We start from the raw sequence: 27,510 nt of genomic DNA, 5'->3' as shown, positions 1-27,510 counted from the left end.
TCAATCAATCGCAATCAACAGGATAGCTTCTGAAGATTATTCTTCCCCATCAGTAGGATATTTCCGTATCCAATATTGGATGCATAAAACCTTGTGCCTCCAACGTAACGCTCTTGTTTTCGAAGTTCTCCAAATATTCATTCATTCAGAATGAATTCAGATTCAACTTCATACAAATGATCTCTAAATCAACGATAGTCCTACGTCACCCTTGCGGTTATACCATAGATATAACCCACTTCCTGTTTTTTCGAATTGACCTTCCACCTATTGGAGGGATTGAAGCTGTTGCTTGTCATGCAAACATCAGAGGAAGGTTAGCCGCAAGCAACTTGTTGACATGTGCTCACTTCTTCCTGAGCCACGATTGATCTTGGGAGACTTCAACTCTCACGGAACTGCCTGGGGGGAACAGTACGACGACAATCGTTCATCGTTGATATATGACCTTTGTAACAGCTTCAATAATTCAAATATATCAATAGCCGTTTTGAATACTGGGGAAACAACACGTGTTCCTAAACCTCCTGCTAACCCATGTGCTCTTGACCTCTCGCTTTGCTCGAATTCACTATCGTTAGATTGCAGGTGGAATGTAATCCAGGACCCCAACGGTAGTGATCACTTGCCAATCAAAATTTCCATCACCATTGGGTCGAATTCTTCTGAATCTATAAACATGGCATATGACCTCACAAGACACATTGGCTGGAAAAAATATGCGGACGCGATTGCTCTAGCCATCAATTCCAGCGATGGTTTGCCTCCATTGGAGGAGTATAACTTCATTTCTCGTTTGATCTATGACAGCGCGGTTCGCGCTCAAACGAAACCCATCCCAGGCTCCACTATTCGTCGAAGGCCTCCCAATCCATGGTGGGATAGCCAATGTTCCAAGCTTTATCAGGATAAATCGAACGCATTCAAAGCTTTTCGGAAACTCGTGGCTGTGCCACTGTGACTCGAAACATGAGAAATCGCTCTTCAACGAATGAAGGCGAAGAATATTCACATCGATGGATTTTCAATTTTGCACGGAAGGTTTGTCCTGATTCCGCTCCTGTGCAAAAAAATGTTCGAGATATACCTCAAGATAGGTGCGATCTTGATTCCGAGTTTGCGATGGTAGAATTCTCCCTTGCTCTCCTTTCTTGTAACAATTCGGCTCCAGAAACGGATAGAATTAAGTTCAACTTGTTGAAAAACCTCCCTGATGTGGCGAAACATCGCTTGTTGAATTTATTCAATCGGTTCATGGAGCATAATATTGTTCCAGATAATTAGAGACGAGTAAGAGTTATAGCTATTCAAAAACCCGGAAGGCCCGCGTCCGACTTCAATTTGTACCGCCCAATAGCAATGCTGTCTTGTATACGGAAATTGTTGGAGAAAATGATCTTGTTTCGCCTTGATCGATGGGTTGAAACGAATGGCCTACTCTCAGATACACAATATGGGTTCCGCAGGGGCAAGGGGACGAATGATTGTCTTGCGTTGCTTTCTTCAGAAATCCAAATGGCTTACGCCGAAAAAAAACAAATGGCTTCAGTATTTTTGGACATAAAGGGGGCCTTTGATTCTGTTTCAATAGAGGTTTTGTCAGACAAATTACACTCTCGGGGTCTGCCGCCTCTATTGAATAATATGTTATATAACTTGCTTTGTGAGAAACATTCGAACTTTTCTCACGGAGATTCGGCAGTAAGTCGGTTCTCTTACATGGGCCTCCCCCAGGGCTCATGTTTAAGCCCCCTTTTGTACAACTTCTATGTAAGCGACATCGACAATTGCCTTACACAAAATTGTAGCCTAAGACAACTTGCAGATGATGTCTGGTGGTGTCTGTCGTAGGATCAAACGAATCCGACCTGCAAGGACCCTTACAAGATACTTTGAACAATTTTTCAACCTGGGCCATTGGGCTAGGGATCGAATTCTCCACGGAGAAAACAGAGATGGTGGTTTTTTCTAGGAAGCATAGACCAGCAAAACCAAAGCTTCAAATTTTGGGTAAACCGATCACTCATGCTATGTCATTCAAGTATCTTGGGGTCTGGTTCGACTCCAAATGTACTTGGGGGGCCCATATTAGGTATCTGAGTAAAAAATGTCAACAAAGAATAAACTTTCTCCGTACAATTACCGGCACCTGGTAAGGGGGCCCATCCCGAAGATCTTATAATGTTGTATCGAACAACTATTCTCTCAGTGATGGAGTATGGCAGTTTCTGTTTTCAATCAGCTGCCAAAACACACCTCATTAAACTCGAGCGAATTCAGTATCTTTGTCTCGGTATTGCGTTGGGATGTATGCCCTCAACGCATACCATGAGCCATGAGGTTTTGGCAGGCGTACTCCCACTAAAAGATCGCTTCAATTTATTATCTCTTCGGTTCCTCATCTGGTGTAAGATTATGAACCCATTGGTGATCGGAAATTTTGAGCAACTGTGCGAGCTAAATTTTCATTCTGGATTTATGAGCTCATATCATGAATTCATCTCCATGCAGGTTGATCCTTCTTCGTATATTCCCAACCGTGTTTGTTTCCCTGACTACATCAATTCCTCTGTACATTTTGATCTGTTCATGAAGGAGAAAATCCATGATATTCCAGATTACCTTCTATCGGGGATCGTTCCTACGATCTTCCATGCAAAGTATGGGCGTATCAATTGTGATAATATGTACTTTACTGATGGGTCCTCTATGAATGAGTCCATAGGATTTGGAGCGTTCAACGTATTTTTTAGCACCTCACACAGTCTTCAGTATCCTTGCTCAGTATATATTGCTGAATTGGCAGCAATACACTGGGCGTTGGACAGCGTCGCCTCACGACCTGTTGAACACTATTACATTGTAACGGATAGTCTGAGCTCTGTCGAAGCTATCCGTTCAGTGAGGCCGGAAAAGCACTCGCCGTACTTCCTTGAGAGAATACGAGAAATTTTGAGTGCTTTATCCAGACGCTGTTATGTCATTACCTTTATCTGGGTCCCTTCACATTGCTCCATTCCGGGTAATGAGAGGGCTGACTCATTAGCAAAGGTAGGTGCAATTGAAGGCGAAATTTATCAGCGTCAAATCGCCTTCAATGAATGTTATTCTTTAATCCGCAAAAATACCATTGCTAACTGGCAACGAAAGTGGAATGTAGATGAATTGGGCCGGTGGTTTCACTCGATTATCCCTAAGGTTAGCCTCAAACCGTGGTTCAAAAGTCTGGACTTGAGTCGGGACTTTATTCGCACCTTCTCCCGACTCATGTCCAATCACTGTTCGTTAGATGCGCTACTCTTTCGTTTCAATCTTGCCAGCAACAATCTCTGCGTCTGTGGTCAAGGTTATCACGACATCGAGCATGTTGTTTGGTCGTGCGAGGTGTATCTTGTCGCCAGATCGAATTTAGAAAACTCCCTTCGGGCCCGAGGAAGACAGCCCAATGTGCCGGTGAGAGATGTGTTGGCTCGGTTAGACCTTGATTACATGACCCAAATATATGTTTTCCTTAAAACTATCGATCTTCGTGTGTGATTGTCCCTATGTCTTCATACCCTCCTTTTCATCCATTGCGAGCGATTGCCCCCCTTGGTATAAACAATAAAATAAGTTGAAATGTAAATATACAATAGATATACGAATAGATTTAAGAATTGAGTGTGATCATCAACATTGTAACAATTCCCTTATATCCCATCCCCTTCCTTAAAGAATATGTAACCCTTCTAAACTCGAGTAAACCGCGAGTAATCGGTTTTCCACCTTACTAACCATAGTGTTAGGAAAATTGTATATGTATAGTTTTAAAAAATACATTTAAGAATTCGGCTCCTTTAAACTAATGTAACTGAGCCTGTAAAAATAAACGATTTATAAAAAAAAATGATTTTAAAAGTTACATTAAATATAATTTTCAAATGAACATGGTGCAGCATAATGGGTTTTGAATGAAATGGTATTTAAGTATATTGATAAATTTACCATTTCATAATTATTTTGCGGATCATGAAAACGATCCGATTGAAAACCGACAATGCGTGTTTTTTTATGTTGAGTTAATCATTACCAGAACTATTGAAGTTTAGTTAATAAACGTGTGATGAACACAAAAATTTTATTTTTTCATAAAACGAAAGAAAATTGCGATCTCAAAGAATCGCTTAAAAATCATCCACTTGCATTGAGGCTTTATTGAGAAACTTCTTATACCGTGCCATTAACTGCGCCACGAACAATTCCAGATGGAATATATGTTTGCTTCCTTGCTGCATCCGGTGTTCATAGTACCCGGCAAAATTCAACGTTTGCGTCTTCAGACTCGTCGCAATTTTTAACCAGATTCGGTACCAATCCACAGATTATAACATTCGATAGAACGCCTTCGGATAGCAGTTCGTATATCTGTTTCGTCACCACTTCCAGCTTCTGTGGACTTTGTTCGAGGACAATCTGATTGGCGGTTTCTCGAAGGAATATTTGCCTGTAGATTTACGGCACCTTATAGTTGACCGTGAACGGTTACAGTTGTACCTTGTAAGCTTCCAGCATGAGGATAGCGTAATTCTTTTCGTTAGCTCCGAAGGAATGTGCTGAAATGCAAATAGTGTTGTTACATTCAAGAAACAAACAAATGACAATCTTACATACAAAATTTTAAGAATATCCTCCTAAGATAGAGCCGGCACTCTTACTCAAGCAACGACTCCTAACCGCGGGAATAACCCGCGAAGTAGAATTGACGCACAAAATCAATCTGCACGTAGACAAATACTTTTCAATGGTTCTTCTCAGCGCATCCTGGGTATCTTTGATCAGCTAATCCACTTCGGACAAGACGAGTCTCATATTCCCTCTACCCACTGGGATCAATTTGCTTGATCAAATTCGACACGACCACCCTGTTATATATCACGGCAACCGATGAATTCAACTCGATGTGGTAATTACTGCTGATGCTCCTGATTTCCACCTTCCGGTTCGAGGGCGTTGTGAAATTCATTATCTCATTGCGTAGCCGTTCCGCGCCCGGTTGGTAAAGTTTCCGCAGCAGACACATGATGCGAGTTTTGTTACTGGCCTGGAAGGGCCGTAGAACATGCGGGAAGTCTCCCTAGGAGCAAAGATTGATCAGATGCGTAACTTGCGTTTTGTGGTAGTCCAGTTTGGATAGCTGGCGCGGTCGGTAGCGGTCAACCCAGAGAGCCATTGTACACAAAAATATTTGATGTATAATGTATACAAAAATACTTGGTGACTTGTTGTTTTCGTGTTGGCCTTTGTCAAAGTAAATGTCATCACCTCCAGAGTAAATAAAGAGTAGAAATGCCATATCCCTGCAGCTTGCAACTGAAAATATAAGTCTGCAACAGGATAGGCAGGACATCAAACATCAGTAAAATATGTCTACAAATTTAGCATCGTTGCAACGATGAGAAACAAATTTGGTAAAAAAAAATCGAAGTCGAACGGGTTTCAAAATGCATCATTTTGCTAATTTCAAACCCGATCGGGATCCGCAATAGAGGGGATATTCAAGGCATGTCATTCCACAAACTAAGTACTAATACAAATGACACGTGTAATACTACGTAGAGTCGGCGAAGTGCCACTAAAAACATTAAGGCCATCTGAAAAGATGAAAAGAAAATACTTGCCTGAAAATACAATATTCTTCAAATTGTATTTAAAATGAAACTGTATATTCACATCTGGCATCCCTGGCCGTAAAGAACGAACACAAAGAGGCGAATGTTGTGAATATCGCAAAACACCAAACCATCAGCTAGACTTTTGAGTGTCGCACTATTCTGACATTTCAGCAACAGGACACTCACCAAAGAGCTCGGATTTCTACTGTCAAGTATGTGTTAGTGTTGTGATAATACTCTTCTCACACTATTGAACTGGCTTTGAGATGGTCACCAAAGATAATCGTCGTACAAAATTTGTTGATTATCTTTGTGTGAGTACCATCACTTGATTCTCACGACAAATCGCAGCTCTGGACGTGACAGCGCTTTAAAATACCTGTTTTTCAAATCCTTGTTTCTCACAAATTTCAAAATTAAACCTAGGTCTACCAACGGCTCTTCAAACAAGTATTTAATTATCTATCCAATGGTATATAGACATTGAAGTTTAGATAAGCAAGTACAGATTCTTAAACCTAAAAATACTGAAAACCCCAATTGTTTTTGAAAATCATGAAATGGGTCATATGCAAAAATGGCAATCTTGCCTTGCACAATAAACGTCAGAGTAATTCACCTGTATTTGTGGAGCAATTTACCTTTAGATGTATTCAGAGTTCTATGTTGTTGAAATTTGTTAAAAACTTTGTTAAAAACTAAGAAACTGTAGGCTTTATTCATAGTTTTGATTACAAAAGTACGTTTATTTCGCCCGGAAATTCAGTACCATTTTCATTTTGCAAAAACAGAACACGGAAATCGACACCATCAATGTCATGACCCCATCGACGCCTTTCTTACGAGTGATAAGTTTTTCTTTGAACCCAAACTTCCGACAAACCAACTCTGTTCATATTCTTCCTAGGATCGCAAAGAAGTTGTAAAGCTTCAATAGTGCCATAAAAGCTATCTGTATAAGATGTATGCCGAATGGCGAAGTGTTTTTTAATGTGTTTTAATTTGTGGTTGATTTTTTTGGAATTATTCTGCACCCCCAAAACCGAGTACCCGGACGCTGTCCGCACCCCCTGAACCCCCAACTCGACGCCAGAGAGTCTTCATACTTTTTGCTCGCAATAGGGCAAATGACAAATGGACCATAAAAGGATTTTCTCTGTGTCACTCGATAAACAATGGTGTCTCTCAGAGTGGAGTTGTACAGTTTATTTAGGATAAGATAAAATTATTCTGTACACAAAAATAATGTATGAAATAAATCCCTCAATGTTTATTTTTATACTTACTTATGAATACACTAGTGGGGCTTATACTCTAGCTGTACCAATACATTGCTTATGATCCTATAATGGAAACTTCACATAGAAAAGCTCACATACCTGTCTCTAGAAAATCAAATCATATGTATCCCACCCACAGCCACTTTCATTTCTCGACACTGTCTAATTAAATTAGTATGAAATCACTCCCGCGAACGAAAGATTTCATTTCAAACCTCCGTCAGTCATATAATGGTAATTCATGCATGACAACGTTGCGAAGGTTACCAATCTCCGGAGCGCTTCCCCTCTATCCGCCTTCGCAAAACGTGGTGGGGCTTGATGAAAATAGTAATTTAATCGGAAGCGAAACTCTGAAGTTTTTGTAGTGTGAGAAAGGAAAAAAAAACACGCAGTGCGAAAAGAGCAACATAGATGAGTTACGTAATTACTCATATTTATTTTTCTAATTATATATCTCTCATCTGGTTCGCAGATAGCAGATCTGTCACTGTCACAGTAGTGGGAATTGCGATTTTTTATCCTTGCTTTCGGGTTATGATTTCTCCATCGCCACGCCACTTCTTACGAATAGCAGCTGTCGAGATTGACCGACAACCATAGTAGAGCAACTTTAACGTGCATTTCCATTTCGCAGAAAGGCTACCTAAGTCGGAAGACTTTCGTTAATTGTTTTCTATTAATTAGTAGGATTTATAGTAACAAATTTCCACCGCTTGCGAGACATTGTTATCGAGCAAAAAGGCCGACGGGTGTGTGCCCAACTAATGGCCCACACTTCATGCTCGGCAGCAGATCCTAATTACGAAGATTTTGAAATATTAAAGTTCATTAGTTTGCAAACAGCTGTGCCATTACATCGGGAGACTCTGAATTAATTTCTTTGGGATCTCGAGTGGAAGATGTTTCTGTTGAATTACAACGAACCTTTACCATTTGGTGTTTCGTTTCTGCTTGTGTACTCATGTGAGGAGAAAATATTCCCGCCTGATCAAGAGGTAGCACCAGCACGACTAATTTTAAATATATTTTTTATAAATTTCTCAAATCGGTTATTCAAACAGTAATCATTCAATCATTAATGTGTCTAATGAACAAGCCATCATTGCTTACATAAAAATGGAAAGAACTATGAATTCTAGACCCCGCATTCTGGATTCAAAACTATAATTACCAACAGAGTATGATAAGCGAATAAAACGATATTTCAGGTTTTTCCGTTCACACGGTGTACATGTCTGAACTAGCGATTACCAGACTCGTTAGATTAATCGATTAATGGAATACTATCTACAAAAATCGATTATTAATTTAACGAATACTGCGCAACCGATAATCGAAGCGAACGAATAATTAACGTCGATTCATCGATCCAATTTCAGAGTTAAAAACCGGTACAGTCACTGCAGTTTTAACTTTTTAGGAGGTGTTTTGATTGTATTGAATTTACCATGTAGTGCCTAATTCCACATTGCTAACATTTTGGTCAGCATATCTTTCGTCAGGGAACTTTAGCCATTTCGCGTTGACGGCACGAACGTCGTGTTGCGCCATTTAAGAAGCAAAACTAATAATAGATTTTCATGATGGAAGAATTACACATTACAAATAAATATTATGAATGAACATTTGTTTTTCCATACCGAATATGTATTGTATGTAATTGAGAAATTTGCTTGATTATTTCTCGAGTTATGCAGACGTTTGTGTTTTATGTATGGCAGCCACCCCTTAGAGAGAGGGGAGGAGTGTCTATTCACCATAGAAACATTTCGTGCCCCCTAAAACCTTCACAAATTTGGCTCCATTTACTTGATTAGTTTTCGAGTTATACAGAAATTGTTTCATTTGTATGGCAGCCCCCTCTTAGAGAGGGGAGAGCTCTAAAACCTTCACATGTTATTTTTGGTTCTGTTTGCTTGATTAGTTCTTGAGTTATGCAGATATTTATGCTTCATTAGTTTGCCAGCCCCCCTCCCCTTTGAGAGGGGGGAGGAGTGTCCAACAACTATGGAACCATTTTATGCACCCTAAAACCTTCACATGTCAACTTTGGTTTCATTTGCTTGATTAATTCCTGAGTAATGCAGAAATTAATGTTTCATTTGTATGGAGTGTCTAACCACCATAGAAACATTTATTGCCTCCTAAAACCTCCACATGTGAAATCTGGTTTCGTTTGTTTGATTAATTGCCGAGTAATGCAGAAATGTGTGTACCATTTGTATGGCAGACCCCTCCCCCCCCTAGAGAGGGGTAAGAGGTCTCGAACTATCATAGGAACCTTCCCCGACCCCAAAAACCCCAACATCCCAATTTTCATGTTGATCGGTTCAGTAGTTTTTGAGTCCATAACAATCAGACAGACAGAAAGACAGACAGACAGATCATGCCTGATGGTTTTATATCATAATGGTGATTTTTTTGTGGAAATATTAGAAAATATATCGAGTCAGAATTATCGGTTTTGAGTAACCAAAATAACATGATGAAAACATGCTGTAAGAATTTTCATTCAAATTTTAACATTTCAAAACGGTCAGTTAGAGGAAAATTTGAGCTTGAGCTTGAGCTTGGGTAGACTGTACAATTCGTAGTTGCTCTCCGTGATTGACCTGAACCAATCAAATTGCACAAAGAACCCACAGAATGACGCTTGGGACTAGCAAATCATTCTCGTTGTGCAATTTTCGGTGGTTCGAGCTTTAAATGATCAATAACGACGCCGGCCACGTCCTTACAGTCACCAGGGGAAGCGGTCAGTTAGAGGAAAATTTGGGACCCAAACTCGAATCCCACCGCCAAACCCCAACACTGTACATTTGTCATCGCGTATTCTGCTCAAACTGTTCTGAAGCTCTTCAGTTCAGACTGCTCTTGAAACAAAATGCCAAAAATGTATCCGAAGCGAAATCTAATCTGCAATGATTTTATTTTACTTTTTTCTTAAATCATTTTAATCATTATTTGCTTTTTATCATCAGGTTTACTAAGAGAAGAATGCAAATATAAAAAAGCAGATTGTTGCTTTCTTTGGCATTCTTCTTGCATGCGTTGAACTTTTAGGCAACAATTAAGCGAAAACAAATCGAGGATGCTGTGACCCACTTATGCTGTGAAATTAAATGCAAGCCCAATATCCAAAAGTTTATAAAATGTCTTGTGGAATTCAGCTGCAATTCAGCTACAAACGCTACAAATGTTTGTTTTTCCTTCTGAACGCTTGTTTTCAAAAACAGGATAGATCATGACAGATCATTCATTCATTCATGATATTGTTCCTGCAATCGATTGATGAAGAAGATATGACGCTTAACCAGGGTTCCCAACTAAAATTTTCACAAAATCATGTTGAATGAAGATATAAATCAGGAAGAAACCAGGATAGCCCATATTGGGTTGTTTGGAATGTTCGTGCCGATTCATGGAAAAAACAAATGCATCATTTTTATAGGCAGACAGACATTCATTCAATTTTATATGCTCAGTATTAACGCGGCTTAAAAATTCTATTCCTTCAGAACATGTTTTCATTCTCGTCGAAAATAGTTCAAGGTATTTTTATGCTGTCCATAGAGTCGAAGTTCTTGTCCTTAAGCGAATTTTGCAGGGACCTGTGAGAATCTGTGGGTGAAATATGCGGTTAATTTAGCTGATGGGATTGCAAATCTTCCAAAAATTTTTGTTGAGTTTATGAAGTGAGTTGTTTTCTAAACGCTATGGAGATACAATCCGTTTAAGGTTTCTTCATCAGAATCAGCTCTTTTTCAGGAAGCGACTGACTTGGATGATTTTCTGTGATTTGGGAAAAATGAATAAATTCAGCTCCGAGATCAATTGCGAAAGATTATGTAGGGACACCGGATTTTTTTCCGAATGCCTATAATTCGAATTTTGAACCATATAAGAATGTTATACATTATACAAATAAACTCTACCAAATATAAATATTTCATCCTTGAAATATGATTCAGGAGTGAAAGAAAACAAAATTGCAGCATTATCCTAATTGCTCATTCGTTCAATTCGCGAAATTTGTTTATTTCTAACATTGTAAGGCGGTAACCTCATTCGATTTGCAGGTGGAATAAATATACTTTCAGAATAAAAATTATAAATGAAATTTTTCTTTTCCGCATAGGTTTTTTTGCAAAACGTGTTAAAAGTGTTAAACAAAAACTGTATCGAATAATAATATTATACTGAAATGATGAGGTTTTATGAAAACAACAGAAAATGTATAGATTAAGAAACAGGTTAAGACTTCGCGTTTTAACCATTAAAAAATATCATTGTTTTCATTCTTTTCATTCCAATATGAGTAAACATTGTTCGGATGAGTTTATGCTTAGTTTTTATACCATTTTTACGGCCGATGAAGATACGTTAACCATACGTTGGTAAACCAAACAGGAAACACAGCAACACTAACAACTCAAATAATAACAAATATAGATAATTATAATGGCTACCAATATTAGTCTAACTAATCATTTCTCTCAGTGAGGCGATTAAATGCATCGAACAACTGAGAAATATTGGATTAGAATGATTAATTTTGAAATTCGTACATCACTAGTTTTTAGACTGTTATTTTCCGTTAATGATACAATGGTTGGCAAAAACATAATCTTAAGCAAGATCAGTAAAGTAGAAGGTCGAACCATATGTCAAAATTTCCGTTCAGCTGTACTCACGTATAGATCAAATTTATTTACAACTAGCTGACCCGACGAACTTCGCCCAAAATAGATTTTTTGATTTGAATACTTTCAAACATCCACGTTTTCCTACTAAGTGAACGTTTGTGAGTTCAATCATTGAACTCTTCATTGATTGATTACCCTTCAACCCTTTACAATTTCCTTTAACTATAAATTGTCTAGTACTTCTACAAAAATTCGTCCTTATAATATAAAATTATTTTCAGACACAATTCTCGTTCAAGATTCTTCAAACATTTGGAAATAACATGTTTCTTCGTTGCATGGAATACATATTTCATACGGAGAATATTACAAAATAAAGACAGCTCAAATCGGACCATTCCTTCGTTAGGGCACACCAACACATTTGGCCTTCCATTTTTTTTTATATAGATAGAAGCTATAGGAATGCGTTATTCCATCTGAAAATTCTTTTCCACTTTCGAAGAAAAATCAATTTCGATAGCGCAAACATTGAATGGACTAACAACGCTTATTATGATGTAATTTTCGAACATGTGGGAATTCAATTATCTGAATTTTCCGACCTTCCTACAGGATTTTCCGATTTTTCTCTCCACTATATTGATCTACGGAAAGAGACAAATACAACAAAATGAATAAGGCTAAAATCGGACCATCCCTTCTTCGGGTTTTCCGCTTACCAACAGATTTTGCCTTACATTTTTATTTATATAGATCATAGATGGTGTCTAAGCAACCGTCGATGAACGCTAATGAATAATTACGTTAGCAACGTTAGCAGTCATTCAATAAACAAACCTGAACCCCATCGTCTTGCCACTTCTCATACCTTATAGTGTCGACTTTCAATTGGGGGCCATAATTTGGTTTTCCCAAACTCGTTAGTGTATTTCCTATCAGATTAGAAGACACGAAGCCAGTTTCCAAATGTTAAAATTTGAATGAAAAATTTTACATCATGTTATTTAATTACTTGAAACACCCCTTGCAAAAAGAAAGTGTTTTTAATTTAAATAAGATACTAATTTGACGCGGAGAAGTTAATTTTCATTCATAATTTTAATTTTAAAAACGTGTCCATTCCGCCTGAAAAACAATTTTTTCTTTGACGCTCCCTTAAACTACACTGAGAGAAATAGTTAGTAAATATGATCATTTCTTTGGTACATTTTACCAATTCTCGAGTCATTTTCTACCCTACTAATTATTAGTATATTTTACGAAAAAAAATGGTAGGTGCAAAACTCTGATTTGTTAGCCCAGAGTTGGATCAAAATCGACTTAACAAAAGTGATTCGTCGGTTCAATAATGGCAGATTCATTGGTAAAACATAAGTGAAAGTTTTGTTCTTTATTCATAAGGGATCTAATAATCAATCTAATAATCAAAATCTCTATCTTCCTCGAAACTCGTCTCTGGGCTGCGTATGAGAGGCTCTTGCTGTTTGCTTCCGGTGTGGACCGCTCGTCACCGCTCGTCACTGATTGGGTTGTTTCCAGCCAAATATTCCTGCGATGTGAAACTCGAAGCTGGAATTGAAAATGACAAAGAATATTAGTTTATGTGAAAATACTCATAAAACTTCTATTTGAAGTTTATGTTGACTACAGGGTAGTATTCACGGTCTACAACGGTTTCAGCTATACCACCCAACGGAACAAAACGTGCACTCACCTCTAGCTCTGGGCCAGGACGAATGGCGGTATCAGGAACAATCATCTATCCGACTGTTTCGAGCTGCTGTTTGACCGTTGCACCAGACTTACTGGTACAAGAAACTATATTCCTCTCTGCTGCTGCTACGACCATTTGTTTAGTTCTAGCGTCCCTAATGATCGCATATAACCTTCAAAAACCATCTGAAAGAGAGAACAAGGTTAAGTATCTATGTTGAAATGCATCGATTGATGTTTCTTCCCGGTGGAAACATGAAGATAGTTTCTCGACCAAGGAGACGGATGCATGTTTCAAATCGATAAAACAGGAAGTGGGTTATATCTATGGTATAACCGCAAGGGTGACGTAGGACTATCGTTGATTTAGAGATCATTTGTTTGAAGTTGAATCTAAATCCATTCTGAATGAATGAATAAATGAATTTTTGGGGGACTTCGAAAACGAGAGCGTTACGTTGGAGGCACAAGGTTTTATGCATCCAATATAGGATACGAAAAACCTTGTTCTGAAGAATTATCTTCAGAAGCTTTCCTGCTAACTGTACTTGATTGACGAATCACAAACCCAAATGTATTATATGGATATTTTATGGATAGAAAACATTAAAATAAACTCTTTCGCTTGAATGTATTTTTAAATTCCCAGAGGAACTGGCAGATTATTTTCAGTAACGATTAGATATTTCCATATTTTACTCGATACTGGAAGCCCACCAGTGGTTAATGCTAACTCGATAACCATCTGTTAATAGCACTTGATTGAAACATATTTGGTCACAGTGTTACATGGATAGAAACCATTCAAACAAACTCTTTCACATGAATGTATTTTTAAATTCCCAGAGGAACTGGCAGATTATTTTCCAGTAATGATTAGATTTTTCCGGAACTTTCTCGATGCTGAATGGAATCCAAACGGAAAGAATTCTGCGCGAGTGGCGCTCGCTTATACACCGATTGGTGATTTCAATAGCGTGTTTTGAAAGCAATTTTAAGACTATTGAAACAAGTTTTTGGATCAAAAAGTAACAAGTATAGAACGCGTAGACATTTTATCTTTCGAATGAAGTGTTTATCATACCATTTCGTTCAGTTGTTTAGGAGCTATTAACGCTCGAAATCTCGGTCTCCGGCGTAACGCTTTCGTTTTCGAAACTTTGATTTTACACCCCGGTATAGAAATGAAAGACGTAGTCCTACGTCAAAAATAAAATATTTACTCTGAATTGCCAATTGCTTCCGTGCAACGATGTTGCTCTGAATATTTTTCTAAGGTTAGATGTAGTGATTCCCGATAATTGTTCGATTAATCGATTTATCGAATACTTCCTACAGAAATCGATTATTAATCGAACGAATACTGCGCAACCAATAATCGAAGCGAACGAATAATTTACGTCAATTAATCGATCAAAACTAAGAGAAAAAACCTAAGTCCGCTGCAGTTTTATCCTGAAAATCAATCATTATCTTTGACGCTCCCCTAAACTCGTAAACAAAGCTCAATGCCGTCAGCGTGAATTGAGCTTCGTTTACAAGTTTAGGGGAGCGTAAAAGATAATAATTGATTTTCAGGCGGTATGAACACCTTTGATTCCAGATCGCTTTCCAGCCAAATGTTTACCTCAGAATCGCTTTGTTTCCACTAGAGAAATGGCGATAACACAAACGCACACGGTTACCAATGTGTTGTAACTTATTTTCATCATTTAACACTCCTATACTCGCGCATTGGTCTGTCAGACCGAGAAATCAATAATTCGTTCATTTCTCAGAAAATATCAACACTACGACTTCGCGATTCTCTCTTGCTTCGTTATTCGTCGTTCGTCATCGTTTAGCGTATCGCATGTGTTGGTGCAAATGGGACGTGTGTCACTTTTTTAACACTTTCGGTCTGACAAACCGACGCGAGTATAGGAGTAACTTTTTTGGACAAGTGCCTTTTTTCATATTCTAGAATATTGTTGAATGAAATGTTTAAATTAATGTTAGTGGCGTGGAATATTTATTAAATATAATGCATAAGATCATTACCAGACTATTCTTTTTTGATTTCAGTCCCTTTTGTAACTGGATTGAACGGATCCATATATTAACTATTCGTCGATATATTCGTCGCTAGATTCACGTTCAAAAGCAAAATAAAAATGTTTGACTTTCGTATAGTTATACGCTAAATATAATGGGCATACATATACACACTTGTGAAAGAATTTCACTTGTGGAAGAATTGTAAACAGTAAACTATAAACTAATCGGTAGCTTATGGTAATTTTTAACAGTTACAGTTTCGGGGATATTTTTTTATAATGGACAATTGTTTTCGACAAGAAAACAAGACAAAGAAAAGGAAGTTCCTAGAAATCCTTTTATATAATCTTTTTATGCTCCATCTGAAAAAAGGCATTAATTCTTAGTTTACCATGAAAACAGAGACAAAGAATATTAGAAATATGCTAATTTTATATTCCAGAACCTTTATCATCTGTTAATTACCTAGAAGGTCGTTATACATTCTTCTTTTCGATAAAAGACCCGAAAAACACGCAACAACTGCATGAAATGTGAAAAATATGTTCGTTTCGAGCATGCAATTATGCTATGTTCTGATTCTTACTCCAATGAAACCACACTTGATTAATACGTTTTTATGTTATTTTATAGCTCTTTATACTTCCATAAATTATATTCAGTTGCTTACTTTTAATTAGTAACAGTGAAAAATTCGAATTTCGTTATTTGTGTTGGAGTATCAAAAAATACTCTATTTTGATGAAGCTGAATTAGATGACTATTAAAACATAATAAAGACGAAGAAAACATATTTTTTGGAGTTTTTTTATTCAATCATACCCTCTTCTCCAAATAAATGCCAATAAAGCCTGAAAAATGCACAATGGCAACATTACAGAGAAGGTCAATTTTCGGTCTGGCACACCGTGCGCGAGTATACGTGTTACGATTTTGCACGCGAGTACAGGAGGGTTAAGGGGTAAAAAGGTCCGGAGAACAGTCGCATTCTTAGACCTCTGGAATAGCAACATTTTCAATAAAATCTCAAATCAAATACACCGACACTGTGATCCTTGAAAATATCGTCAAGTTATCGCGAAAATAATGAAAATTTGTGTATTTCTATGAAGATGTGAGAGTGAAAAATACATTCAGAAACATCACTTTTATCCAGCTTCTTCGACATGATTCTACAAATATACACTGAACAATGCCACAGAATACTCATATTCAGCGAGAACTCCAAAAATATCTGTTTTTGATTGATAAGAAATTTACCGAAAATAGCGTTTTTACATGGATGTGGAAGGCAGTTGGATGTAAACACAAATATTACACGTACACTACTGTCGCAAACACTAACATCTGTTCCACCTATAATTACTGTTAATGGGTAACATACATAGAATAAAAAATGGGTGGGTTATATCTATGATATAACCGCAAGGTTGACGTGGCTTATCAATCATTTGTTTGTATTGATTAAATTTTTGATGGAATGAAACAATTCCCGAATTCAATATATTTGATTTGTAAGTAAAAAGATTGTGAAATGTCATGTAAGGTTAATTCATGCATTGTGATAGTAAATTTAATGACAGTCCTTTTACGGTTTGTGAACGGGAGAATTTTCAAACGATTATTTTATTTTACATTTGCTTCTGAAGTTTGCATCTCTCAAGTGTACGTACTTATTGAACCGCGAATTCGCTTGATTATATGAACTTCAGGCACTCAGTTCCGATTTTGACATGTATGTCGAACGCATATTGTTTAATGAATAGGCGTTATCGCAGCAAATGGTTAACACCATTTTGCCTAATCATCAAATGGTATGCGTAGAAATTCAATGAGCGGAAGATATGAAGGTATATCCTTCAATACAATAGTGAATAACCGAGCCAAAGCATTGTGTTCGTACCCGCTTTTGTAATCCATGCTAGGAAAACACTTTGCGGAGTGCAAAAAAAATGCGGGTGCAGAGATACCCCCGACTTGCATGAATCAAAAACTTCAACTTCTACTTTTTATACTATAAAGGATTTAAACTTGAAAGTTCATTCGTCTCTAGTGTCTGCACGATTTTCCCAGGTTCCTAAGTTTAGGAGACCCTGTTAAAGAAACATATTCTAGTTTGCACAATGGCAAGCGAGTACAAAAGTACTCGAAGCTTGCATTTATTTGCAGAGCCTATTTTCACAGACATTTTGGTTTTGAAGTCTGTGTTGGGGAAACACATTTCAGTCGGAACAAAAATTCCCCCGACTTTCATGTATTTGCAATGTTGATTTCCCCACGCTACGTGGATTTGAACTCTGTGTTCTTCTTCTTCTTTCTTTGTTTTTAAGAGGCTTCAAACTTTGCAGTTCATTCGCCTCTAAAGACTCTGTGTTAGGGAAACACATTTCAGTCGGACCAAAAATGCCCCTGACTTACATGTATTTGGAATGCCAATTTCCCCACGCTCCTTGGATTTAAAGTCTGTGTTAGGGAAACACATTTCAGTCGGAACAAAAATACCCCCGACTTTCATATATTTGAAATGCTGATTTACCCAAGGCTGCTTGGGTTTGATGGCTGTGTTAGGGAAATCGTAGATCGGGCCAATCAAAATGAGGCAGTTATGCCGTTTAGATAACGCTTAACATTTTACAGTTATTCAATTGTTTATCTAATGAAAAATAACATTTTATTAATTGCGATAGAAGCGTAGAAATATTCCCAATCAATTGATGCAAACATCTTTCCGATCCAGTAAGAAATGTTCGAGTTATAATCATTCGGAATCTTTCATTTTTTCCTGCATGTTCTGTGTTTAGGTTTTCATTTTACCCCTCATATACTCCGGTTAGACGTAGTCCCACGTCAAAAAGAAATACGCTCGGCAGGGTACGTTTATGAGAAGATATTCTGGACTCGAAGTGTGTCCGACACGATTCACTTATACACTCTCAACTATAACATCTTAGCTTTGACGGAAAGCAGCGATCGCAAAGAAATTCATAACAAGTGTTTTTTGCGCATATTACGTGTTTTGCTTCATTTTATTTGAAAATATGTCAATAATACGCGAGAAAAAGGAGTTAGTGAACCATTAAATTTAAAATAACGGAACTAGTACCCAGGATGTGTTGTTTCTGTGTTGCTTTTAAAAGTGGTCCTTTTACGGCGGCCCGACTGCGTAGGAATATATATAAAATATTTCTATTTTCAGATAACTCTATGGCTCGATGTGTGGCACCCGGATGCGTGAGTGTTTAGCCATTGATACCCTGGCTTGAGTCCAACTCGAATTATGAAAACATATCCCACAAATTATCATTCCATCGATCCCCAAGGGATGTGACTATTCGGAAGAAATGGCTTTGATTCTTTGGACAGGAACTAAACAGCAATACTAAACACATGTACATTTTCTCGCTTCACTTCAGTCCAGATTGTTTCATTCATATCGATGGCTTGGAAGTACAATATCGTCGAAAACTGATACAAACAGGTAAATTTGAACAAATCCATATTATAGTTACAATTATTAAACAAAAATGTTTATTTTTAGCTGTTCCTACTGTCAGAAAGGCCAACGATTCTCATGCCTCGGGAAATCAAAACGGACGGCTCGTCGAAAGGTCTTGATTGACATCAAGCAAGAGTAAAAAATTATAAATCATCTATAACATTCGCGGAGTTGGTCCAGTTTTCTAATGGAACGGAACATGACTATCCCGAGAGGGATATTTCGACAAAAGAAATCGGGAGCAGCTCTATCAACAACTCTATTGAAAACCTAGTGATTCTGCTAGTTCTGAAAGCTTAAATCAAGCACTGCAGTAGTAGGTATTGGAGAGCTACAGAGAGCTTAAGGAAGCTAAACTCTGAATTACCGAACAACAATTTCCCCTAGGTTTTGATTTAAATAGATTATCTTCACGTAGCAATGAATAAATGTATACATTTAGCTAAAATACAAAAGAAATAAACTTATTTAGACAAATTCATTATACCGCTACATGATACTTGCAAAGCTAACACGTCACAGCCTCACTGTTACTGATGCACTAGTCAGTCCAGACTACCTTTTCATAAACGTACCCTGTACGCTCGGGAAATAAATTAACTATCTGGCATACACTCGACAAAAAATAGAGCATGCGAAGTCGAAAGTTTTGAGCGATTTTTGACATGCTGTAACTTCGTGAAAAATTAACGCATATCGATGGAATGTACATAATTTTAAAGCTACAACTTTCAGGTATTTGAATATTCAACGTACATATTTTATCATGGTGTGTAGGCTAGTGTACCAATGAAAGTATGGGAAAAAACGACTCTAAAATTTTAAAAAGTTACCCTATACAAAATGTTCACCACCTCGAAAAAATACTCTATGCCGAATTTCAGCTTGATCGGACTTAAGGGAGAGTGGCGCAAAGCGGTGAAAGTTTGAGAAACCGAAAAATCACCCAAGGGAAAATAAAGGAAATCGAGGTCTTTGAAAAAAAAAATTTGATGTCCAATGTCTTAAAACTGCATGAACATCTAGTGTCATCTCGAAAATTTTTTTTTCAAAAATCGGCATTTTGGGACATTTTTTTCGAAGTACGAAACGAAAAATATGGTTTTGGGTGCCAATAAAATAGTTATCTCGATTTTTCATTCGGAACTTGCCACGTAATGTTGATTTGCACGATAATATACCTTACGCAAAATATTAGCTCATTCTGGCTTCATTTACTGGTGTCACTAACGTTAAAATTTGAGTTTTTTGAAAAACGGAACCTGAAAAATCGATTTTTGACAAAAAAAACAGGAAGTGGGTTATATCTATGGTATAACCGCAAGGGTGACGTAGGACTATCGTTGATTTAGAGATCATTTGTTTGAAGTTGAATCTAAATCCATTCTGAATGAATGAATGAATAAATGAATATTTGGGGGACTTCGAAAACGAGAGCGTTACTTTGAAGACTCAAGGTTTTATGCATCCAATATTGGATACAAAAAACCTTGTTCTGAAGAATAATCTTCAGAAGCTTTCATGCTAACTGTACTTGATTGACAAATCACAAACCCAAATGTATTATATGGATATTTTATGGATAGAAATTTTATGGATAGAAAGGCTCTTGGTGACACCGTTCATCCGCGCTTTCATGATAAACGAAGAGCTTCACCACAACAGCGACAACATGCTCCAATCGCTGTGCAATTAGAACTGAGTGGATTTACGAGCGGCGCTCGCTTATATACTGATTAGTGATTTCCATAGCCTGTTTTGAAAGCAATTTTAAGACTATTGAAATAAGTTTTTGGATCAAAAAGTAACAAGTATATAACGCGTAGACATTTTATCTTTCGAATGAAGTGTTTATCATACCATTTCGTTCAGTTGTTTAGGAGCTATTAACGCTCAAAATCTCGGTCTCCGGCGTAACGCTTTCGTTTTCGAAACATTAATTTTACACCCCGGTATAGAAATGAAAGACGTAGTCCTACGTCAAAAGTCACAGGAGGGTTGTGTCCGAGACATGACCACATAGTTGACGTAGGATTCCGTTATGCTATTTGTTGATTTTGGATATGTTTTGAAGAATTACATCGTTAAACTCTTTGATAATGATTTGGTGGTTCTGAAAAGGTTTGTTTGGTTGTTGAGTATTGTTTGTTCACTCCACCAGCGCCGCTCTCTCTTAAGTCCGATTGAGCTAAAATTCGGCATAGGGTGTTTTTTCCAAGTGGTGAACATTTTTATGAGGTAAATTTTGAAAATCGAGATGTCCATTTGAAACTCTAGTGTAGGCGTAGCAGACAACAAGGCAGGGAAGAAATGAAAATAGATTTTTTCTGTTTTTTCAATGATTTTTTGGACCAACACAATTTTTTGCTAGCCATCTCAACGGCAAATCCAATTAATCTTATCACCCCTCTTTCATTTAGTTTCTAGAATGTGCCTGTAGGACATGGCCTTACAAGAATACTTGAGTTTAAATGAAAAATTAGAAAAATTGAGTTTAAATGAAAAATTAGAAAAATTTAAATGAAAATTTATCTCCGTTGATGAATTGTTCAATAAATAATCATTGCACCGCAAATCGAAAGGCAGTTTTGAAATTTCCAAAAAATTCAGCACAAGGATGATGGTTGTTTATTGAATAATGTATCATCAAAGACGAAGGGGTATTTTTTGACGTAGAACTACGTCTTTCATTAAGGGTGCCAAATCAGAAAACAGTTCACGTTTTTATGAAATAAAGTTAACGTTAATAACTATTTTTGCCGCGAACGGATTTTGGCGATTTACATACCAAACGGGTGGTCCCCATGGCCTAGTGGTAAGCATTGCGCTTGCCAAGATGGGGGCTTCGGGTTCGATTCCCGTTCGGGTCAGAAATTCTATCGTCATAGATCGTTTTCCTGGCTTGCACTGGTGAAGGGGAACTGTCTAGGGTGTGGTGGGATGAGCAATTGGGCATTGCCAGTCCCCAAGAAAAGCCACAAAAACCCGGAAACAGCTCCTCTAAGCGAATTGACGCCGCTATAAGCGTTGCCCCAGTCCTGGTGGTACTCGGGACGTAAAGCAGCAGTATCACGATGGTCCTCCTGTGAGATAGTGGGGTTGGTCGCAGGCCTTGCAAGCCGCACCACTAAAAACGCCAAGCAACGAACGATACACTAGAAGATTTGAAAATTGTGAATCAGGCCATGTTGTCACTTTCATTCTTCGTGAGGAAATCGACTGAACAACATCGTTGCTGGGCGAGCTGGACGGTGAGGGATCGAATGCGGACCAAATTATTCACTCGCTGATGTCTCTGGCATTGCAATTATTCAATCAAACTGACGTCATTGCATTAAAGTTCTGAGCTACACAATTGTGTTGGGAATCATCAAGCTAGGCTATCGTCAGCTCACTAAGAAATTAAATGTTCTGGAATTTTGTCAGTGATTTGGTTCCGCATGACGGTAGGAAAACTCTCTCAACAAAGGATGGCAGCTAAGCTAATCTAGAACGGCAATATTAACAGAAAGGGCTTCTGTTGAAAAGAGCGCATAACGAAGATAAGCGTGTGTATATTTAGTTGCTTCAAGCCATCGTATATGGATATTTGTATTCGTACATACGTGCTTCATAATCCGTACGTAAAAATTGTGCATCTTCGCTACGTTGAAACCCCATTTGTATCTGCTCCCGTGTGCATTGGCCCTGTAACGATGCAACAACGCCTAATTTTTTCATGCTATGATTGATGCTTGTTTGGTGTTGCAAATTATGCAGTCGTAATGATAAATATAAACAAGGAGGGGAGATAGCGGGAGGGAAATATTTACGCTAGGGTATTAGTAATGAATCTCTGCTGAGGCAGATAGTCAGCCTTTTTCCAAACAGTTAACATTGTTGATTTTCTGTCATCAATGCATTGAACCGACGCTGTGGCGATGCAGGTGTTAAGGTTGTGCCCCAATTTTTTTTTTGGGGATACCAAGTTATTGAATAAGTTATATTAAGTTATTCATTTATTTGGGCTCGCGTGCCAGTCGCAAAACTGCTTTCAACTAGGATTGCATTTGCGCTAATCTTGATCATGATGAAGCAGTGCTAGTCTTTTTGAGGTTGTTGAGATTAGCAGATAGAGTTTATTTCGTTTATTTAGTCACCAAGTACATGTCGTTTTGAAATGTTGTATGTGATTTGGTTTCGCTTGCCAGTAGCGAAACTTTCTCCACTAAGGAAGACAGCTACAGCTACAGCTGATACTACAATTAAAAAAAACACTTCAGGGCGACCAAACTGGTAGAATGGTTATTTCAAAATTTTCGTAGCATTATAAAAAAAATACGTCAACAATGCGGTCATGTCTTGAACACAACCTCCTATCATTTTTTTTTCAAACCTAAATATCTCTGTGTGGAAAGGTCCTATAGTAACGTTTTAGGAACCAAATGAAAGCTGGTTGATGTTGTTAATTGGATTTGCTGTTGAGTTGGTTAGCAAAAAACTATGGATGGGTTATACCTATGATAAAACCGCAAGGCTGACGTAGGACTGCCGTTGGCTTAGTAAGCATTTGTATTTTTTCAATTAACAATAATCGCACTTCGAATGCTCTTCATTGGGTACGATATCGCCGCTGCGCAGAGCTGTTGATTAAATTATTGATTAAACTAGTGAATGAATGAAACAATTTACGAATTCAATTGCAAACAAATCCAAATTTAGGTCAATTCATGCATTATGGTAGTGGTTATCGCAGCAAATAGTTATCAACATTTTGCCTAATCATCAAACGGTATGCGTAGAAGTTCAGTGAGCTGGCGACATGAAGGGGCATGCAGTCTTGAATAACCGAGCCAAAGCGTTGCATTTGTACCCGATTTTGTAGACCGTGTTAGCAAAACGCATTCCGGAGTATAGAAATGCATGGGGGTATAAAAAGTACTGCCGAGATCTGCAATGCCGACTTCCCCAATTTACTGGTTTCGGAATCTGTGTTGGGAAAACACATTCCGGTTTGCAAAAACTCAAGCGAGTACAAAAGTACTCGCAGCTTGCATCTCATTTGCAATGCCAATTTCCCCCGGCTCCATGGTTTTGAAGTCTGTGTTAGGGAAACATTCCGATTTGCAAAAGCGCAAACGAGTACAAAAGTACCAGCAGCTTGCATCTATTCTGCAATATCGATTTCCCCAGGCTCCATGGATTTGAGGTCTGTGTTAGGGGAACACCCATTCATTCCTGCGATGATACCTCAATCGTTGTTTAGTTATAACTGAGTGGATTTTCGAGCGGCGTTCGCTTATATACCAATCGGTGATTTCAATAGCCTGTTTTGAAAGCAATTTTAAGGCTATTGAAACAAGTCTTTGGATCAAAAAGTAACAAGTATATAACGCGTAGACATTTTATCTTTCGAATGAAGTGTTTATCATACCATTTCATTCAGTTGTTTAGGAGTTATTAACGCTCAAAATCTCGGTCTCCTGCGTAACGCTTTCGTTTTCGAAACTTTGATTTTACACCCCGGTATAGAAATGAAAGACGTAGGCCTACGTCAAAAATGTGTTAGTCCACAAAATCTTTGTAAAAACAGGAAAAAATCGCTACACACACCAAGATAAAAATTTGTACGTAAAATATGCTAATACCTGAAAGCTTGTAGCTTCGAAATGATGTATATCCCATCGATATGCGTTGATTTTTCAGGAGGTTACATCATATTAAAAATCACTTTGAATTTCCGACTTCGCACTCTGTTCCTCCAATTTTGTTTTGTCGAGTGTATAATTATATTATGAAATAATGTATTCGGGATATGAAATAAAAGATGATTTTCAAGTTGAAAATTTTAATCGAACATCGAAAATTAGTATTTAAACTATAAAACCTGTTTCATGAATTTGGTTTTTGAACTTTAGTCCAGAATCAAGATAAGGGAATTTTATTTTGAACTAGCTGACCCGGCAAACTTCGTCCCGCCCAAAATTTGTTTTTTGTTATCAATACCTTCAAAAATTCACGTTTTCTTACTGCAAGTTCATGGGTCCAATCGCAGAACTGTTCGACCCCGTTGAATTTTGTACGGCAGCTCCCCCTGAGAGAGGGGGTGGAGTGTCTAACCACCGTAAAAACATTTATTGCACCCTAAAACCTCCACATGCAAAATTTGGTTTCATTTTCTTGATTAACTCTCGAGTTGTGTAGAAATTAGTGATTCATTTATATGGCGCCCCGCCTAAGAGAGGGGGAAGGAGTACCTAACCACCATAGAATCATTTATTGCACCCTAAAACCTCCGCATACAAAATTTGGTTCCATTTGCTTGATTAATTCTAGAGTAATGCAGAAATTTGAGTTTCATTTGTACGGCAGCCCCCTCTTAGAGAGGGGGTGAAGAGTCTAACCACCATAGAAACATTTATTACACCATAAAAGCTCCATATGCCTAATTGGTTCCATTTGCTTGATTAATTTTCGAGTAATGCAGAAATTCGTGTTTCATTTGTATGGCAGTCCCTCCTTAGAGAGGAGGGTGAAGAGTCTAACCACCATAGAAAAATTTATTGCAAAATTTATTACAATGTCAATAATCAACAATAGTAATATAATAATAATATGTTTTTACTAATTATAATACCGAGAAAATAATATATAGTGAGTTCTAACATCCATAGTTAACTACGGTTACATTATCTATTCTGATTCAAATGAAATCATACGAATCAATATGTTTTATAAATCTGATTTACAACTGAACTAACAATTCTACATCTGATGCTCTCACAAAACCGAAGGACTGAGGCATGCAGAAAATATTCGCAAAACTCTTGTATAAAAAATTATATTTTCTTTCTTCCTGTTTTTCATTATAGGTTACCTCAAGTTTGATGGATTTCAAATATTTGCTGCAGATGAAGAGCTAAGGAGGTAAAAATACATAATTTCAATACCAACAACTTCATTCCAATTTCCAATATGAGAGTTGTGGTATCACACTCAACTCATTCTGTTCGTCTGGTTTCCTTGCTATGAATATTTTCGAAACAGAACTTCCCTACAAACTAATATTTCGGCCATAGCAATTGACAACCAACCAGTAATGAGTTCTGGTGGTAATTTCCTGTGGGCATAACTTCACAGGAAGCTACCGACCGCGAGCAGCAACGGAAGAACCAACACCCTCCAATAATTGATTTATTTCCATTCTCGATGCAACACAATCACACTCGGGGTGGGAAAGCGGTTGAAACAATTCGGGCAGTATTTCACAAATTGCATTACAATGCCGCTTAATTATGAGCCAATGAATGGATCCTGCGTGGCAACAGGAACGAATGATATGTTGGAAGCAATTCGCTCCAATACTTCTCTTCGGAGCTTGTCTGCAGAATGGAGAATATCTGTCTAATCTAGGTATGAAACAGTTCACACCTCTGTATGAACCGTTGAAACTCTAAACGGTCTCGTAACTTCCGAAACATCAGCCGGACAACACCGGTGTGCACGGTGTGTTCTATCGCAAGTTTCTACGAACCATTATGATTAATTCATCTCATTGTCGCATTCGTTGTGGAAATTCGTTACGACTGTTGTTCGGGCTCACGCCGCTCGCGCGCTTTCATCCTACGGATCAATCATGCTGCGCTACGCCGGGCATGGCGCAGCAACGATTCATAATGCATAATGGACGCCTCAAGCTAAACGTGTGCACTCGTACATCCGGAGCGGTTTTCACTCGTGGTCGCCATAATCGCCACCGTCACCGCAACAAACACAGCGGATGTTTGGCATTTGATAGCTGCTGCAGCCTCGTGCCGAAACCATGACCACGGCGAAAACTATTGACGATTCATATTTGGACAATAGCAAACGCTTCGTAGCACACAAAATATGCGTACAATCTTGTTTCAGCGAAATTGCCGCCCACGCAATTGATGGTAATTTTGATATTTGATGCTTTCATCGGACAAGAGTCGAACTACTCTGTACATATAGGATGAAATGCTGGATTATCAGCATTTGGGATGGAATAGAGATCAGGTGTATTATGATTACACTTGGAAACTAGTTTTCAATAGATACTATTGATGCTATACAGAGCAATTGAGCGTGCAGTGATAGCTCCAACGCAATTGGCGTCTGTCTCAGTGGATTCACATTTTCCACTAGAAAATTGAAAATGAGTCTTCTGTATCTTCATTATGCGGCAGACTTTGATAAAAGGATTTTACAGTTTTAGCAAAACCAAACTTTGTCAAGATTCCAAGGCTTTGTAGGTATGTCCAATGCAAAAGCGAGAGGGTATATATTTTTCTCCCAAGAACAGAAACTGAATAGATTTCTCTTCTTTAGGACATGTAAATCACCGATGTTTTATTCTACGACATAGGACTACATCTTTTTCAAAGACTCTAGCTTTGAAAAATATCAGATCTCGATGAATAATTCCAAACTTTTACAATTAATTGCGATTTTTATGATTTTCATGTCAACTACACCCTGTCCAACTTCTATAAGACTAGGAGATGATCTTACTGCCTTGCGTCATTGTAAACAAACAATACTTCATCTTATATTCTAGTGTATTGGTATTGGTGACTACCATACACTGCATGATTTTCATATGTGTGAGTGCAAGCGCTGAGCATAAACAAACGTTTTTGTATTTTTCAAGTGTCAAGTTTCTATGAGACCAGTTACAT

General features: G+C 37.8%; 1 protein-coding gene across 3 annotated transcripts in view; it reads left to right on the top strand.

Annotated features, from left to right (window-relative positions):
- Window positions 1-27,510, top strand: part of LOC129764572 (GTP-binding protein Di-Ras2) — a 343,955-nt gene that overhangs the window by 171,629 nt on the left and 144,816 nt on the right. The window contains exon 2 of one of the 3 annotated variants that reach the window (XM_055763776.1): window positions 25,681-25,735. The exons of the other annotated variants lie outside the window; for them this stretch is intronic. The gene's annotated coding sequence lies outside the window, so the exon portion shown is untranslated. The remainder of the gene's footprint in view (window positions 1-25,680; window positions 25,736-27,510) is intronic. 3 annotated transcript variants of the gene reach the window in all.

This window comes from Toxorhynchites rutilus, chromosome 2 (genome assembly GCF_029784135.1).
Source record: "Toxorhynchites rutilus septentrionalis strain SRP chromosome 2, ASM2978413v1, whole genome shotgun sequence".
NCBI classification, from domain to species: Eukaryota; Metazoa; Arthropoda; class Insecta; order Diptera; family Culicidae; genus Toxorhynchites; species Toxorhynchites rutilus.
Note: the sequence above shows the minus strand (reverse complement) of the source record. Positions and strands in the feature narration are given on the sequence as shown.